The 17,989-nt window shown below is 33.7% G+C and overlaps 1 protein-coding gene across 1 annotated transcript in view; it reads right to left on the bottom strand.

Moving 5' to 3' along the window:
* The window catches only part of LOC138308465 (clumping factor A-like), a 50,722-nt gene extending 49,274 nt beyond the window's left edge, over window positions 1-1,448 (bottom strand). Inside the window, exon 1 of the mRNA XM_069249448.1 lies at window positions 1,143-1,448. The gene's annotated coding sequence lies outside the window, so the exon portion shown is untranslated. The remainder of the gene's footprint in view (window positions 1-1,142) is intronic.
* Window positions 1,449-17,989: the final 16,541 nt, after the last annotated feature.

Raw genomic sequence — 17,989 nt, forward strand, 5'->3', positions numbered from 1 at the left:
TAACGTAGACCCTGGCCTTCAGTATCAGGATAATGGTTGGATGATACTGATATAGTATTTATACTAATAACGGAAAATATATACTTGGGTATATGAGGCCCGTTACTATGACAACTTAGCTGTATGTCCATTCTCATCAAATACACGCCGAGATACAGATAATACCGTTATCAATCACTGTATCAATTCCGTTGATCATGCATTGTAAGCTTCAGTATTGATAACAAGTAAGACTCCGTGAAGCTATCAGGATATCTAAGGAAATTTCATTTCACAAGGAAGAAAAGTTGCTCACAGCCAAATTTACGGTTAAAATTTGATAGTATGATATCATTTGACAGAATTTTATTAAAGTAAATATGTGGATAGATTTAAAAAATGACATAAAAACAGACGTTTTTTTCATGACAATTTTGGAATACAGCGTTTAAGACCTAACATTATTTGATATCTTCGTTTAAAGCATCGACGGGTGTTAGAATAAATTTGTAAATCCTTGATAATATCATGAAAAATTCTTTTGTTTTATTGATAATTCAACATTAAATGTCAGTAAGCAGACAAGATCATAAACAGATAGTGTGTAAACTACTTTTGAATTACCTGTCTATGTAGTACCAATTAAAACTAGATTAGAAGCATGTGACTAGTAATATTATCAATATCATCAAACGTAGTAGTAGGGTATAGCAATGTATTGAAACACCACCTGACCTTCCCATATAAAACTTGACTCATCTTCTCTATTGCAAAATCAACGTTAAGCCTAACGAAGGTTTCAATGCTGAGAAGTCAGTAAGGACTTAATGAATATCAACATACAAGATTGTATTCAGGTAAATGAATATCGATATTCACGTCCAGTGTCCCGCGTGTATTGATCACTGTACCATGACGACTGATGAAATGATTCATTATAGAGGACACGACTGGGGAGGATCCAATTTGTAGCTTCATATTGTAAACAAACCGTCAGTATTGTGTGTTTAATGTCGCTGGTCAAATTTTAACAGAACTGAATAAATAGGGCTAAATGTTGACAAGTCCCTATACATCAATCAATCATCCGTTGCATTAGTAACTGACAATACCACCGGGATTAAATCTCGAGATTCTAACTCAGGTGTAAAAAAAAGATTTACCTGGTATTGGCTCATGTGGCATTCCCCGCCATCGACGTAAAACCTGTATCCCATGGCTTAATCTGTCAGAATTTCGGGAAAAACTGTTCTTCTAGTCCAGTTCTAGTCTTTTCAATGAAATTATGTTTTCAACTATTACAATGTTGGTGGATCAAACGAAAATCCCATCGTAGTTCGACTGTTGTTTACTGCCTCTGAGACTCACGTCGTCTGCTCTGCCAGTACACCACCTAGCAGACGATAAACCAACTGGTGGGATGTGTGAGCGGATATCTCGGTACGGCTGCTGAGTTAGCAGACGACAAGTGGCAGCTCGCGCTCACGCGCTATACCGAGAGAGCTCAACAGATGGTACGCGCATGCCTGTACATTGCTGGGATCAATCAATTATTTCTCTGTCCGTTTGCCGGTTATGCTTTTAATTGTTAACATATAACTCTAGGTGGCTGACTTGTTATCTTAAGAAACAAGTCTGATTGATGCTTGGTCATACACAGCTTCGGGACATCGTTGTTGTTATTGACATGTGGACGTTTTTTGATGAAATATTATGTGTCGATTCAAACATGATTTTTTTCATTATCAACAAATAACTCGCAACACGTCGTACCAAAAAAGAAAATCTTAATTTTCTATTATTCCATTGATATAAACATTTGCAGTCTCAGACAGAACATTCGAATAGTTATCTTAATTAATGTTAATGATACACTTTAGAGAATATGATATCATTTTACAATATCGAACATTAATTAGATATAGATTTAAAAAAAACGGACCCTGATATACAACTCGGGAGGGCAATGAAATATTTAAACATCTCTAGTACATGTCCCTGGGGCCTAACGATTTTTTAAAGGTATCTTAAAGGTTCTCTGTGATAGTTCTGTAAAAAGGCAAAAAGAGTTTTGTTACTTGGTTCGTGGTCAAAATTTAATTGTAGATGTAATTGGTCCTTTTACTTTAAAAGACTACAAATGTAAGTAAGATTTCTCCTTTATAATATTTCAGTTACATTGTACATGTAACTGAGGAAAATAGCACATGGATAGTTTTACTTCCATCAACTATCAATTTGTCTTTATATCTATAATTTAACAGCAGTAAGGTAAAACTTTTTCGCAAAAGAAAATAAGAGTTTAATATATCAGTAAAAGCATATTTATCGCGAGCTTTTACTTGGGAAAATTCGTATCGCCAGGTGATTTCCATTACATTTTTTACCTATGAACACTAAGACATTAGCACCAGTATTTGCTTTTCCTCGTAAAGCTAACAAGCACTCTGACCTTCTGAGTCATGTTGTTCCCGTATTGTTAGGCACGGATACTGGGAATTAAAAGCATGCTAAAATTGTTGCATGTTAAATGGGTAAAGGGATTTACCGAGAAAGGATAATTCCATGGGTTATTTAACGGAAATGATCCTCATCTCATTACCGTAGCATTAAACTCAGGCATATAACGCGGTGTACTCAATGGTGAAAAAATACACGTGCGGAATATGCGATAATTTCATTGGAAAGGTGATTAAATAGCTACAATAAGTACATTAGTTGCTAATGAAACATCGCCAGTCATCAACACGCATTAAGCATTAAGGCGTAAGTATATGTAACCCTTGTAAGACTGATGAAAATTTAGTTTTCGTTTTTTTAGACCTGTGGTAGGTTAAATAAGTAAAGTCAAATAAAAATAGACTGAGAGAACCATTTAACTATGGACCGTTCCTAACAACTGTCCTATGTGGAGGCCGAACTCGCGAATGGACCGCTGTATTTGGCCACTTAACCTCTCTCTCATCAAGAGCACAAATATCATCAGAATATCATCATTGTGCTTGAATATTATCATTGTTCTTTGAAAATATAATTATCATTTTTGACCTAACGTCCTGTTAAAGGCCGTGGCCATTCATAAGAATGTATCTCCTGTTAGCGTTGTGTTGTGTGTGTGAATCGAAGAATATTTGGCTTGGTTCATACTCGTTCTGTAAATACTACCAGCTCAAAACTGAAATAAAGACTACTGATGATGATTTAGAAATGCAAAAATCGTTGCTATGAAAACATACCTTTTTCATTTCATTTTTTATTTCAGATTATTTCATTATCATTTTTATTCTTTTTGGCATATATAAGATATCGCAGTACCTTCATTTTTGCCTTTACAAAACGGAGGTAAAGTACGAGTTACCGTCGATTGGTCCAGTGATTGTGACGTCATATTTGGCTTGTTTTGTGAAGTCACCTTCACCGGAAGGTGGGATTAATTGACGGTACTTTGCCAACGACGCTTTGTTAACCCGAAACGCACGTATTGAAACAAACTATATCTAGTATTTCATTTGTTGCGGTATACGTTTTCATCTGCTCAACAGTTCTCACTGTAATTACCGTGTTGCTTCGCAAAGCAGCATTTCCCACACTTCCTTGTTGGCCTATTCCCTCGAAGAAACCCATCCAGAAGCGTGTGTAGGAAGAGAGAAGCTCGCATGTGAAGGGTCATTAAAGTTCTAGCTTTATAAAAGCGGCTTAGCAATGCGTCCTTACACCCAATTAAATCTTTTCGAAAATGTCAGTTTCACCGAATTTTTTCTATCAGTCAAAAAATCGGAGGATTGACTTTAAAAAATCAATTTCGCCCAGAGTGCATTCACGTTATGACTAATTTGTTTGAAAGCGCATCGGACCCTAAGCCACGAGCACGTGACTAATGCACGTGCATGCATGCCTGAATTAGAATTGGACTGTAACGTGTAACGTACGCCATAAAAGCTATCGCAGATCGCGATTGACCCGCGCTTTGTTAGCCATTCGTCATAACAATTTTTTCGGCCTATCCAAATCAGGCCCTGCCAATCTCCGTGGCCATTAGACGCCCAGATCTCCCCAAAGATACGTATGAATATCGACGGAACTGCCATATAGGCCGTCCCCCGTGTATTCGTCGAGATTAGAAAACAACTGTCCTATATCCCAGAACTCACCACGAGGGGCAACACATAAATATGTCAAGCCACCATCGGAATTTGTCTTGTTATATTGATATTTCCCGCAGACCGAATACAATGAATTTTACGGGGTTTTAATTTGAATTAATAGTCAATTTGTTGAATGAGTAATTAATTCATGCTGCGAGTGTCTTGGAAGCTGTACATTTTTCATCAACACATTTATAACAATTTATGTGTTTCTTCGTATGCGGGGTGTTGGCGATCATATTACGTAACGCAATGTCCGGATGTAACACAAATGGCGACTGTTTTTGATGCAACAAAAGTACAAAAGAGACATGGAGATTAGATCTAATTTTATTACTCACACACAACAAGAAAGAATGTATTAGCGATTACGTTAACAATAACGCTAATACACACGATTAATATATACATATATATGACCTAAATAAATGTGATATCGATTTTAAAATCTTTAGCGTGAGGCGTGATGCAAGTAAGTCGAAGATGGCTTATTAAAAGTGTACTGAACAGCAAGCTGAGGAAAATATATATTGAATCGAGTTAAAGTCAACATATCAAATCAAAGCAAAATAACTTTATATCAATTAAAACAATATACATGATAATGTATATTAAGAAAGTAAATAACAATCAAATTGGCGCTTCCAGGGAAGATTATTCTTATTCAAACAATCAACATGTAAAGTAGGCAGTGATATCTTGTTATCACAAGGAGACACAGCCTGAATAATACTCATGCCACTATCCCATAAACGATTCAACACTTGGTGTGGCTTATTTAGTTGCATGTCTAATTAAAAGCTAGGGTCATTTCAGGGCGTGCCCTTGAAAACAACCAACCAGCGGTCAGTACCTGACATCTGCACACATGGGATTCGAACTTGCGGCCCAGTGGTGGAAGGCGTGTGGTAATATACATGAATTGGGACATATTTTAAACCACTCGGCCACCGTGGCCAATTCCAAACTATAACTTTTAATAAAGAATTAAAATAAAACTATATCTAACGTCTTGTTATATAAAAAATCTGTTTACATTTTGCTCGTGTATTATTGATTTCTGTAGAATAGACCTGGGACATAAGACGATTAAGATGAGAATAAACATCACCGTACGTGATACTGTCACTGCGCTCTCTCGAATAATGTTGATAAATTAGATAACAGGGTCTATATAACAGAGAAACCGTTTACATGTAGACATATATATATATGTAGTAACGATGACAAATCATCTTAAAACATCTGTATCGCGTGGTGTTTCCACATAACAACGTCCTTGAGAGAACGACAATTTTAGAAAAGTTTTTACTTTTTATTGCTGCAATTGAGATTTATCTTTGCAGTAAAGCCCTTGTGGGAAGATATACTCGTTAACGTTTGTTGTCGCAACCATTTTAAATATACACTTTATTCCTTTGTTTGTTTTAATTGACTCAACGTTCCCTTTACAGTTACGTTAATAATATTGTTATTTGTTTTATGCGTTGCGTGTGGTATGACTTTTGTAGCTTTTGGTGACTGCGGTATATAATTAAAACTACTCGTATCAAGCTCACATGGATGTTTAGATTTCATACTGCCCCACATGGTCATTTTTAACACAATTTGACCTCTATATAAAGACCACGTTTCCTTGTCTATTGGGTGATCTTAATGAAAAGTTTCGATTGTTTTTGTGTCTCCTCGTGTTTGTGGAATTTCCGCCGGTTCATAATGATATTTCACATATAATGCAAATGACACGGACCAGCATTATCCGTCTGAAGAGTGAAAAACACAAATAGAAATATTCATTATAAATCCATTGCTTATATATTGCTTTATAGATACTTTGTATATGGTATTATGTTCACCAGGGAAACGGCTACTGTACAGTATGTGGCAGTAATGAAAAAACCCGTATCGTCATTAGTATACTGTAATGCTATTGACGTTACGGAATAGTACGTATAGTATACGAGGAGGCTGAAGTTGGTTCCGAGTTCTGTTGAGTTTAAACAAGGCTCGGATCTCGGAACCAACTTCAGCCTCCCCAGTATGAACTGGAATAGTCAAGATATATTGACTTTTCCACAGTTCGATGTTTTTCTCGTACTTAAAACATGGCAACGAATGTCACTTGTACTATCCACTATTACACCGGGTATCCCATAGCTTCAGGTAAACCCTATCTGACTATTTAATCCTTGAGACTTATTCATTCCATTACCTACTCGGAAAACAACAATCCTGATTTTCAAACTATTGTTTGAAAGATCCATGCACAGATACTATATGGTACTCACACTAAAACATTTACTATTGGATATAAATTTGAAGTGATTTGGCCAAATTATTATCCCTTTGCAGCACAGGCCTTAGAGGAAGCCAATCAAAATTTAGAAGAAAAAAAATATATTCCCCAATATTTTGGATCGTAAAACTATCGGTACATATACACAAAAAGTGAATGATTTGGCCAAATTATTATCCCTTTGCAGCACAGGCCTTAGAGGAAGCCAATCAAAATTTAGAAGAAAAAAAATATATTCCCCAATATTTTGGATCGTAAAACTATCGGTACATATACACAAAAGTGAATAAATCATGTGGCAAAAATGTTGTTTATTGAAAGTATTCTTTTGGAATTATTACCTTCATGAAAGGTGTTTGGATGTAAATTTGTATGACAGATGCCATTTTTTATGGAATATGAAGTGATTTTGATATGCGAAATGTGGATAAATTATGTCAAGCACATGTAATGTAATTTTGGCAGACAATTAAGCATTTGTCTGATGGAATTTAATCTGAATCTTCTCTTTTCTGGATTTGTTAAAGTAAGTTTTCTGGCTTACCGATACGTTGCCTATGAAAGAAATGATGAAATTTATTTTGGAATGAAGTAATGAAAAATGTATATATCGGTATTATGAAAATCAGTTAACAAAGGCATCGCGACATTTAATGAATGTATTTAATGTATTTAATGTATGTATTTAATGTATTTAATGAATGAGGATGTATTTCTGACTACATGCTTCTATGTTCTCCAGTCTCTACATTTACCTTCAACTGTGGAATAGTGACTTTTTCCCGTGGAATAGTTCACAAACCATTCCACAGCAAAAGGTGACTTTTCCACAGTAGTTGGTGATAATAGTAGACTTTGCTATGACTATACCTCAAGCTATAACAATAGATGACATCACAGCCATGTTTTAAACGTGGTGATTTAATTTCTAAACCCTTTCTAACAGTATGACAATCAATATTGCAATAAGTTGAACTTCTTAAATAATGGAAAAACTAATTTGAATACTTTTTAGAATTTGAGGTAAGAACCTGGATATAACAATAACAAATGTGCATAACATATCAATAAGAAGATGATATTTCAATATAGAAAAAAAAACCCAACAAGATACTCCGGCCGTTAGCACAGTTTCGTCGTTTAGGAAAATAAATTCTTTGAATCTAAAAATCAACAATCCCAAATCAGGTTTTAAGACAGTTGTGCTATCATGTGACAATGAAACTAAATCTTAAGTGCATCAATGCGCATGCAATACAATTACGCCTGCATCGGAGTTAAAAATCCATGCATTGGTTTAAAAAAAGTGTTCGGGCACTTTGCAGATGTCGTGGTGATGTCACCGAGATTGCATGACATCACCAGTATCAGGAGAAACATTAAAGTTGGTCTCAGATAACACGGTCATATAACAGGCTTTTCATGGACATGGGCAAAGCTTAAATTGTATCGGAGATTGTTAACAAGTCAAGATTGGAATCATTTATTTTTAGATGCTCTAGGTTACAGGTTGGTAGAGATAAGGTGTCCGGTAATTATTTTTTTAAAGAATAAATAAATAAGTATTTTTGTGCAAAATTTCCTATTCCAAACGTTTTGTTAATACATTATAATTTGCCTACATAAAAATCAAAATATTACATGATTTTAATGTAGATGTTTTTAGTCAGTCATGATCATTCAATATTGTGATTATGTAATTAAAGCTGGAACAGGTTAAATTGTCAGTGAAGATAACGTACTCGGCATCTGTCCATGTTAAAAAATTTGGGAATCTCTACAACGTTTTCGTAACATCATAAGAGTATCATTTGTATATTAAAATATTATATTTAAAAGTTTTATGTATTCGATACATTTATATGCTACAACATTAGCAGAATCTTATGCAACCCGTTGGAATTGTAAACCACATGCAGAACAAAACATAATTAACGTTAATGATACAAACTAGCTATCATTTCTAAAATTTAGATACACATTTTTGATATTCATCGGTCTAAAAGTACACTCAAATACCAAACGTCAAATATCCATTCTCACTTGCCATATTTTTACAATGTTCGTTCGTGAGATAACAATCTTCTCCTGGAGAAGTCATTCTCATCCTAAAACATTACTCAATATGTTTCGGAAATATAGGAGAGAAATGAAACGGCTGACCATAATTACTATCAGTCCCCAGACATTACCAAAGAGGAAAATACAACTGGACCTTCATTTCGACACAGGATAGGTTAGGAGACGATGCTCAGAATGGAGAAGGTTGGAGATAAAAATCAGCAATACTAGAGCGTTGTTGTCGGATGTTAAATGTTGAGTATCTTAAAAGCTAAAAACCCCCTTTTCGATAAGAATACACTTTCCTATCTTAATGTTATTGCGTACTTATGACACAACATCTATAAGTATTGATTGGCGACACTGCTTCTCCAGAACGGAATCATTTGAGACAAATTACATTAGGCATGATACAGACCGAATACACTCTAATCTATCTACTTTAATGCGATGAGCCGACAAGGAATTAGTTTGACAATAATGTTAATATACGTGCAGATCGCCATGATCCTCGTTGATTTATTTACCATACGCATTCCTGAAAAAGGTATATTTATGTTTAAACGATACGTATAAAACAAATTTGGAATCGACGTTTCATTTATCTATACATGATGGCGTGTTATACATTTTTTTTAATATGATGTTTTCCTTTTGGAAATTAATCTTTAAAAAAGCATTGTTCTTTTATGTTCGAATATCAAAGAAACTTCTGTTTCAAGCCGGTAGCAAGTATCAAAAAAGGAAACTCTAATATTATCTGAATACATAAATATAAAAAATCGATTTATAAAATTATAAAAGATGTCCTTAAACTCTTTGAAGAAGATGTAATGTATCGCTATGGAAGAGGGAATAGTTTTTCAGTTTCTGACTGTCATAAACATACATCTACGTGAAATTCGGGAATGGGATATTTGAACAACGCAGATAAAACATATTTATTTGAGAATTTTTTAAAGATCAATTAAGATCTAAGATGAACTACTTTTCTGAAACAAGGAATGAAAGTTTATTAATAACGAAAAAACAACGTCTATAGCCTAAGATGAGGTTACAACTGCAAGCAAACAAGTTTTCCTGTGCAATAGTCTATATTAACGATGAAGAATCACTTCGCTGTTTGCCGTCTGGCGCAGGGATAAACAACTAACTTGATGTAATTAAGATGATGACGGAAATTTTAATTACACTACTGTAAATGTAAGACCGTTATGAAAAATAACATTTAATTTACTTGATTTGATTTGTTTAGTGGGTGATGATAGGTGTAGTATTAACGTTAAGCTGATAACTTTTACGACTCTACAAAATAACAATCCTGTTTTACATTCCAGTTTTAAAATTCAAAAGCCGTTTCAGAGGCAGTGACGATGTTTTGTGGGAGGAAACAGTTCAGATTATTCCGTCCTTGGATATTAGATAGTTACCTCCCTTTCGTGTAGGTATCAATTGTGACGTCATTATATTGTGAGCCCAACTAACGTCTTAAAAGTATGACGTTACCCTCTGAAACACATGACGTCACAATCAATACCCAACTCTGTATTATGCAAATACAGAATAGTGTAACGAAGTAGATATTCGCGGCAGTGTATGTGATACAAAGCTATCCAAACGAGATACAGCGCAAATATAAATGTCCCGAAATATAATTTCACCTTATAGTTGTGATTTTTCTTGTCTTTGTTTTTAACAGAAGCTAAAGAGAAAATAAAGACTGTCTCAAATTAAAAAAAAACCCACTGGCGATCGTGCAACTCTGTTATCTGTCACATATTATAGGAGGAAAACAACAGCGTCTTACACTACTGTAAACGTCGTTATTCCAGCGCTGTCAAATTTTAGCGCAAATACGATAAATTCAAACTATGTTTATTGTCACAACTATCAATAAACGCAATACGGTGGTTCAAAACCGGAAATGCTCTTTTACACAATGTAGCCTTGTACATGAATTGGCGCAAAAAGTGCTAAGATAAACCTACGACTAAATAAGTACGCTTCACGTAGTTTGTTATGTCGAACATTGCATACAGAAATAATATGACTGAAGGCAAGGCCTTAAAGGGTGCAGCCAAATGTTTTATTACAATCATTTTATTTTCTATTTCATGTAGAAGACATAATTTACAAATAAAAGAACACACTTTAAACTATAGAAGTATATGATGTAATAATTGTCTAGCACAAACTCAAAGAAATGAACTAAAAGATTCAGATTTCTCTGTGTCCATTCAAGGCCTGGAGTGCCGCGTATGCGAATCCTGTGATTTCGCGCCATTTGTTGACGTTATGTGACGTCATGATTCCTTGTGCTCATTTTTGCCTTGGTTGATATTTTGACTGCATTCTAAATTTCTATAGCTTTTAATTTTCAAAGTGTTATTATTGTTATTTGAAAATTAATAAAAAATATATTATTACTCCTGTTATGCATTTCCATAAGTTAAATATATATTTACTGGAGAGAGCAGTACCGGAGCAACGCACAACCTCCTCATGTTATGAAAAAATGGCGGCCGTAAATTGGAGCTGTCAGTATGTAGGATTGAATTTTGAAGATTGTCTTTTTTCTTATATTTTCGTGCTGCGCCCTTATGATAGGTTTATGGAGGCAAAATGAAAACATTTAAGATATTGATAAAGTTTAAATAAGAGGATTTGGTTTTTGTTTATTTTTAACGCAAAACAAAGTGGCGTTTAGAGAGTTTATCGACACGAACTTCTGCTGCTTCACTCTGAACTACACTCGTAAGTGCACTGTTGGTGTAATTAAGGTGTAAATCATTGCGAACTTTTAGCAATTGTTTCAACGAAAAACTTTAAAAAAAATAATAATTACTGTTCATTAATGAAATTAATGAGATTAAATCGCTTTGCACTTACGAAAACAGAAATAGTAAATACCACATTGCTCTTATTTTTTTCTAATATGTTGACGTAGATTGCAATTTTCCTTAAGTAATCTTAAGTTTTAATTACCGTATTGAAACGTAATCTGGTAATAAAGCAACTGATTAAGATATTTAAAACGTGTGAAGATGTTTTTAACACAACAATAGCGCTTTGCTTTAAATTTGCAGTTAGCATATTGTAGTTTCCTATACGGAAAACTTCCTCTAATTAAAACCTAAGCGTGAAGGTTAACAATCGCGATTCACTACTTCATACAGTGTATAACTATTTGAACTATTGTTCTCACTAGATATATCATTGGATTTCACACTTGTTCGCTGGTGTTAAGAATAATTCGCGGATGTTTAGAGAAAAGCGAACAATAGCAAAAATAAACCACCTATCGTGATTTTCTGCATTAAACATCTAATTTTTATTTTCGATTAGTGTTAATGAGATCAATGAACGTTGGTTAATTACTTTAAAAGTTCGGATGATTTTTACCAATTATCGTCTCATGGAACCAAATCACGATATTCGTTAACTTACATAAAATGTTTAGATTGATGGAAACATTAAGTGATTTTTCATAATATTCTTAATGTAAGTAATGGCATTCAACTTGCGTGTTAAAACACATTCAAACAATCTGGGTAGCTCCGATCAGCAACTATTAACACACATATACTCCAATTGCATAGCAATATTTTATACAAAGTCATGACCTGCGTTTCATGAAGACAATAAAAAGTGATATGAAAAACAAATAATAAATCATAACTGCCATTCTGCCTATCGCGTGCAAAATTGATATTTCAAATCAATTATGAATTTTGTTAATTGAAACAGGTTCTTTTGCCCCTAAGGCCTTACAACATAGATTCGGAATTGATTCACTGGAAGCAAGAAGGACATCTTTGCGTCTAAAATCGCACTACAGTGGCTCGTTACCATAATGTTATGCAAGTAATTGTATCAATTTGTTATTTTATTAATCGACCCGACTAGCTCCATGCTTGGCATGTCATCCAGTGGACCACTAATCTAATTTATTTGTTTTCCACAATGCCCGTGGTCATTTCATATTGGCAGAAAAAGGCTACATATTCATGAAATAAGGCATGTGTTGGGGCTTTTTATTACAAGATTGTATGTGATATGTATTTCTCATTATGTGACATATGAATCATAGTTGTACAGATTCGGTTTGTCGTATATAACTTGGTAATATACAATGAACCATACATTTTCCTTTTTGTTCCACTACCATACCGACCTATACTTACTATACACAACATGAATATTCATAAACGCGACTTATATATAAATATTTAAACAGTAAAGATGTCTCACAATCGATTGCATGGGCATCTTAATTATTATTAAATCATTACGCGGATTTTTTTTCTTCTAATTTACATAGTTAATTTTTTGTGCTTTTTCTTTTCGCTGAGATCTTTCAAATTATTTCGTGACACAGTTACTCCACAATTGCATTAACAAATTACGATGTTTGATAAGCGTGGTTACATCATAACCACGTTGTACGGAACCGCGACACCTACAAAAGTTTGTACGCAACAAACGTATCATGTATGCTATAATTACTATTTGTTATATCCTAAGCATATATTTCTAATAAGTGTTAACGAATTATGACAATGTTTTATCGGTACAATGTATAAATATTGATTAGATGTATGTTTATATATTTTCCTAAAACAGGCAGGGCATGCAGTAATTCAGTCCCCAGAACAAGAAAAAAAAGCCAAATACGTAGCAAAGATATTTATGCTGTAATTGTCATTGGTGTTGTAAAATTAATGTAAATATACACACACATAAAAAAGGATTATTAAGCGCTTTGATAATAATTATTGATGTACAACATCCAAAATTAATCAAATCAGAAGAAGGGAGAGATAGCCCTATTATTTTGATAATACATGATTTTGATAGAAAGGAAAGGATCAATAATTTGAGATGAAATTGTTAATAGTTTTGGAAAGAATGAATATATCTCCAATGTGTGACTCATTCAATGTTGCAAATGATATTCAGGAAACCTACCATTTCAACAATAAAATAGCAGGTTCAACAGGTACTTTCAATGAACAGAGTTTAACTCTCACGTTAAGGTGTAAATGCCTAAATTTAAAATAATCATTTTAGACAGCATATTGATAAATGGGGGTAAAAGCGATATGACTCATCTACAAAATATCATTTTATGAAGATGAGACAAAAATATTTCCAAGAAGAATACAAATCAAAGCCATAGGACTGTACTGCCATCAAATACCATCAATTTACAGGAATACATTTTCTATATAGCCAAAAATAGTTTTCCCCAAAGCGATGCGCCGATTTAATTCACTATGACGTGGTGACTTCACAATTCATAGTAAAGACTAAAAATCGATCGGTCACGTAACCTGAATGATGAAGATTATCAGACGCCTCTATCCGCACATGGAATATACAGAGGCGAAAATCTTTCACGTTTGCTCGGAGCTCAAATTACTTGCTAAATATCCATGGGGGACGGAAGATGATAGCGCGGTCTAAGATTCCTCCGGGTCGGAGGTATTGATCCGGAAATTTAAGACAATTTGTTAACCAGCATAGCGATACACGATGCAACTGGTGACATTTTAAAGGATGTGAAATTCCCACGACCAAGCGTACATGCGGGATGTATTTTGGAAGCGCATATAACATTTCACTATCAGAGAATCACACTTTATATCAACGAGGTGTGTAAATTGTTCCCATACGATCGATGGTGAATTCATTATTTTTTTTTCTTTTCTTTTTATTTTTTGGCCCTAAGTTGAGCATTTAGACATCATAAATTCTTCCCTTTTGTTCAAAGTTTAAGTAAATAATTAAGTGATTCAAACACCACGGCAAAATCGCTCAAATTCATACTGTTGATATTGTATATGCAATATCTGATCATTGATTGCAATTATTTGTTAATCCCATTAATTATTTCACACCCTGTATTGCTTAAAAAGATACCAAAGTGCGCTAAAGCCTCACTGCAGAATTCATTTTCCTTACAACTTTCATGATTTTTAAAACACATAATATTGATAAATTAAGTACAACAATACATTCATCATTCTGTCCTTTGCCGAGATCAGAGGAAAGCGAAGCTTGTCGAAAATGAAAATGAATATTCATTTACTTAAAATGACTGAAGATATGGTTCAATTGAATACTTGTGAGTATTAAATTTCGACAAAAAAGAATAAAACTATTTTAGCCAGGTCGTTTTTCGAATGAAATAATCAATATAGTAAACCAAGTGTAGTCATCCAAAATGGTGTACCTATCTTTAATTTTCGATGGGGAGTATGTGGATGCCATCATTTAATTCTGCTGTGACCTTAAGTGTATGTTTAAAAATGACACTGAGAATGGAACGACAATTAATTTCTTATAAAAAATAGATGTTTTGCTTAAAATATTATTCAAAGATATATCAGATAAGTGAGACAGAGGGGAAAGTCGGAGTACTAGGACTAGAACATTCCCTATCTCCACACAGAAAAGCATTACGAAAATAAAGAAAAAAATCTTACGATAAGGAGCCTTTCCTTATATCTGTAATGCTTTCCTTTGGTGAATTTTAAAAACTGGGCCAAGACATAAGATACCAACCTACAGTGAGTAGTTGAAAAAGTGTTAAATGTTAGGTCCGAAACCAGGCGGAGGAGGACTAATATTAGAATGTCTGAACCAGACTACGTAATGCACCCAAAACCAATTGTTGTCGTGTTTTTGTTTCACTCGAGATAGTTAAAGGGTAATTTTGATGTTTCAAATATTCAAAATATTTTAACTGATTTTATTGGTCATGGTTTTGTAATGGGCATACTTTATTATTTCGAAACTAGACTGAGATCTTAAATTGATTGTTTCTTTAAAAGGTTAGTATTACTACTTTTTTCTATTTTCAAGTGTAAGGCTATCATTTTTTTATATTTTATTTTTTCTTTGTTTTCATACTAAACCTTGCTTTCTGATTGGCCAGTTTTGTTTACATACCACCATGAAAAAGGCAATCCGAGGTAGGCATGAAAAGCCAGCGTTATCATGACGTGCAAATAGAAACATTGACGTAGCGTATTGATTCGGGAAAATAGTCCCGCGAAAAATCAATTGAATCGTGCGTGTAAATGTATACTATTTTATCAAGTAATCTGGAAAAGAAGCATTGATGTCACTATTATTTTAATTTTTCAGTATATGACATGAATTCTGCTTTGTGAGAATGCGCTACGCGAATCCTCACACTTTGCAAACAAAATTTCATTCATATCCCAATGGAATTAAAAAGTAGTGACATTAATGCTTTATTATTGTAAGACCTATTTGGCATTTTAATAAATAATTTATTTCAAGCAAATATGTCTTAAAACGTAAAAATCTAACACTTACTGTTTTGATTTTGTTTTAATTTACCAAAGATAAGCATTCGTGATATTCACTTTGCTACTCCTTCGCGAGATGAATTGTTTGGACAAATTAAAGCGATTCTATAAAGATAAAGTTCCAATTTATGGCAGACATAAATATTTCCCCATTTCCGCCCTTCAATACAGAACAGAACCTCTAAAACATTTGTTTTTTAAGTTGAAGCTTGTAAGTTGAATATATTTCTATATTATCGGCAGGATTAATTGCATTTTCTTATGTAGTATCAAAAGCAAAAAGTCTGTTTAAATGTTCAACTTAAGCTGACTAAAATGAGCAACATTAACTGACAAAGTACTTTAAGATGAACCCTAATCGATAATTCAAATTTGAATCATATCAAATATGGCCGTGGCGTTAACTATTGAGTAATCTGCCTGATAATGGGCCCTAATGACGGGGATGATGGTTCCCTGCCTGGGGGTAACACCTTTATAAAGAGTTTCCTAAAACATAATCGTGTCACCAGTTGCATAATAATGAAGTTTTTTTTAAAAGTGGGAATACAATATTATCTGATGATTCATTTAACAGTTTACGCATGCATTTTGTTGGTACTATATGACGTCATTTTAACGATAACTAATTATTAAATGTTAAAATCATCATCCTACTTGATCAAGAAAAATAAGTAGATTTTACTCATGAGTTTTACCATTCTTCATAAGGAAACACTTTATTGTCTTATGTGAAATAGGTCACATTTTTGAAATGAGGAATACAATTTAACGTAGATTTGGCCGTTGTCAAGGTAGCAAGAAGTTTGCGAGCTCTTTGCATTCATGCAAAACATCTGCTTTTGCTTTTTATATTAATTTAGTAACTACAAATCCTTTCTCTATTTATTGAGGCCGTATAAGAATGCATTTGGTATTTTACCTCCTTTCTGGATGATAATTTACTCTATAACTCCTCTTTCTGGATATCTATTTTCTCTATAACACCTCCTTTCTGGATATCTATTTTCTGTATAACAACTCCTTTCTGGATATCTATTTTCTCTGTCCTTTCTCGATTTCTATTTTCTCTATGACACCTCCTTTCTAGATATCTATTTTCTCTGTCCTTTCTCGATTTCTATTTTCTCTATAACTCCTCCTTTCTGGATATCTATTTTCTCTATGACACCTCCTTTCTGGATATCTATTTTCACTATAACACCTCCTTTCTACATATCTATTTTCTCTGTCCTTTCTGGATTTCTATTTTCTCTATAACTCCTCCTTTTGGATTTCTATTTTCTCTATAACACCTCTTTTCTGGATATCTATTTTCTCTATAACACCTCCTTTCTGGTTATCTATTTTCTTTATAACACCTCCTTTCTGGTTATCTATTTTCTCTATAACACCTCTTTCTGGATTTCTATTTTCTCTATAACTCCTCCTTACTGCATATCTATTTTCTCTATAACACCCCCTTTCTGGATATCTATTTTCTTTGTCCTTTATCTATTTTCTCTATAACTCCTCCTTTCTGGTTATCTATTTTCTCTATAACACCTCTTTCTGGATATCTATTTTCTCTATAACACCTCCTTTCTGGATATCTATTTTCTCTATAACACCTCCTTTCTGGATATCTATTTTCTTTGTCCTTTATCGATTTCTATTTTCTCTATAACTCCTTCTTTCTGGATATCTATTTTACACTATAACACCTCCTTTCTGGATATCTATTTTCTCTATAACACCTCCTTTCAGGATATCTATTTTCTCTGTCCTTTCTCGATTTCTATTTTCTCTATAACTCCTTCTTTCTGGATATCTATTTTTCACTATAACACCTCCTTTCTAGATATCTATTTTCTCTATAACACCTCCTTTCTGGATATCTATTTTCTCTATAACACCTCCTTTCTGGATATCTATTTTCTTCATAACACCTCCTTTCTGGATATCAATTTTCTCTATAACTGCTCCTTTCTGGATATCTATTTTCTCTATAACTCCTCCTTTCTGGATATCTATTTTCTCTATAACTCCTCTTTCTGGATATCTATTTTCTCTATAACTCCTCCTTTTGGATATCTATTTTCCCTATAACACCTCCTTTCTGGATATCTATTTTCCCTACAACACCTCCTTTCTTGTTATCGATTTTCTATATAACACCTCCTTTCTGG

This window comes from Argopecten irradians, chromosome 15 (assembly GCF_041381155.1).
Source record: "Argopecten irradians isolate NY chromosome 15, Ai_NY, whole genome shotgun sequence".
Classification (NCBI taxonomy): Eukaryota; Metazoa; Mollusca; class Bivalvia; order Pectinida; family Pectinidae; genus Argopecten; species Argopecten irradians.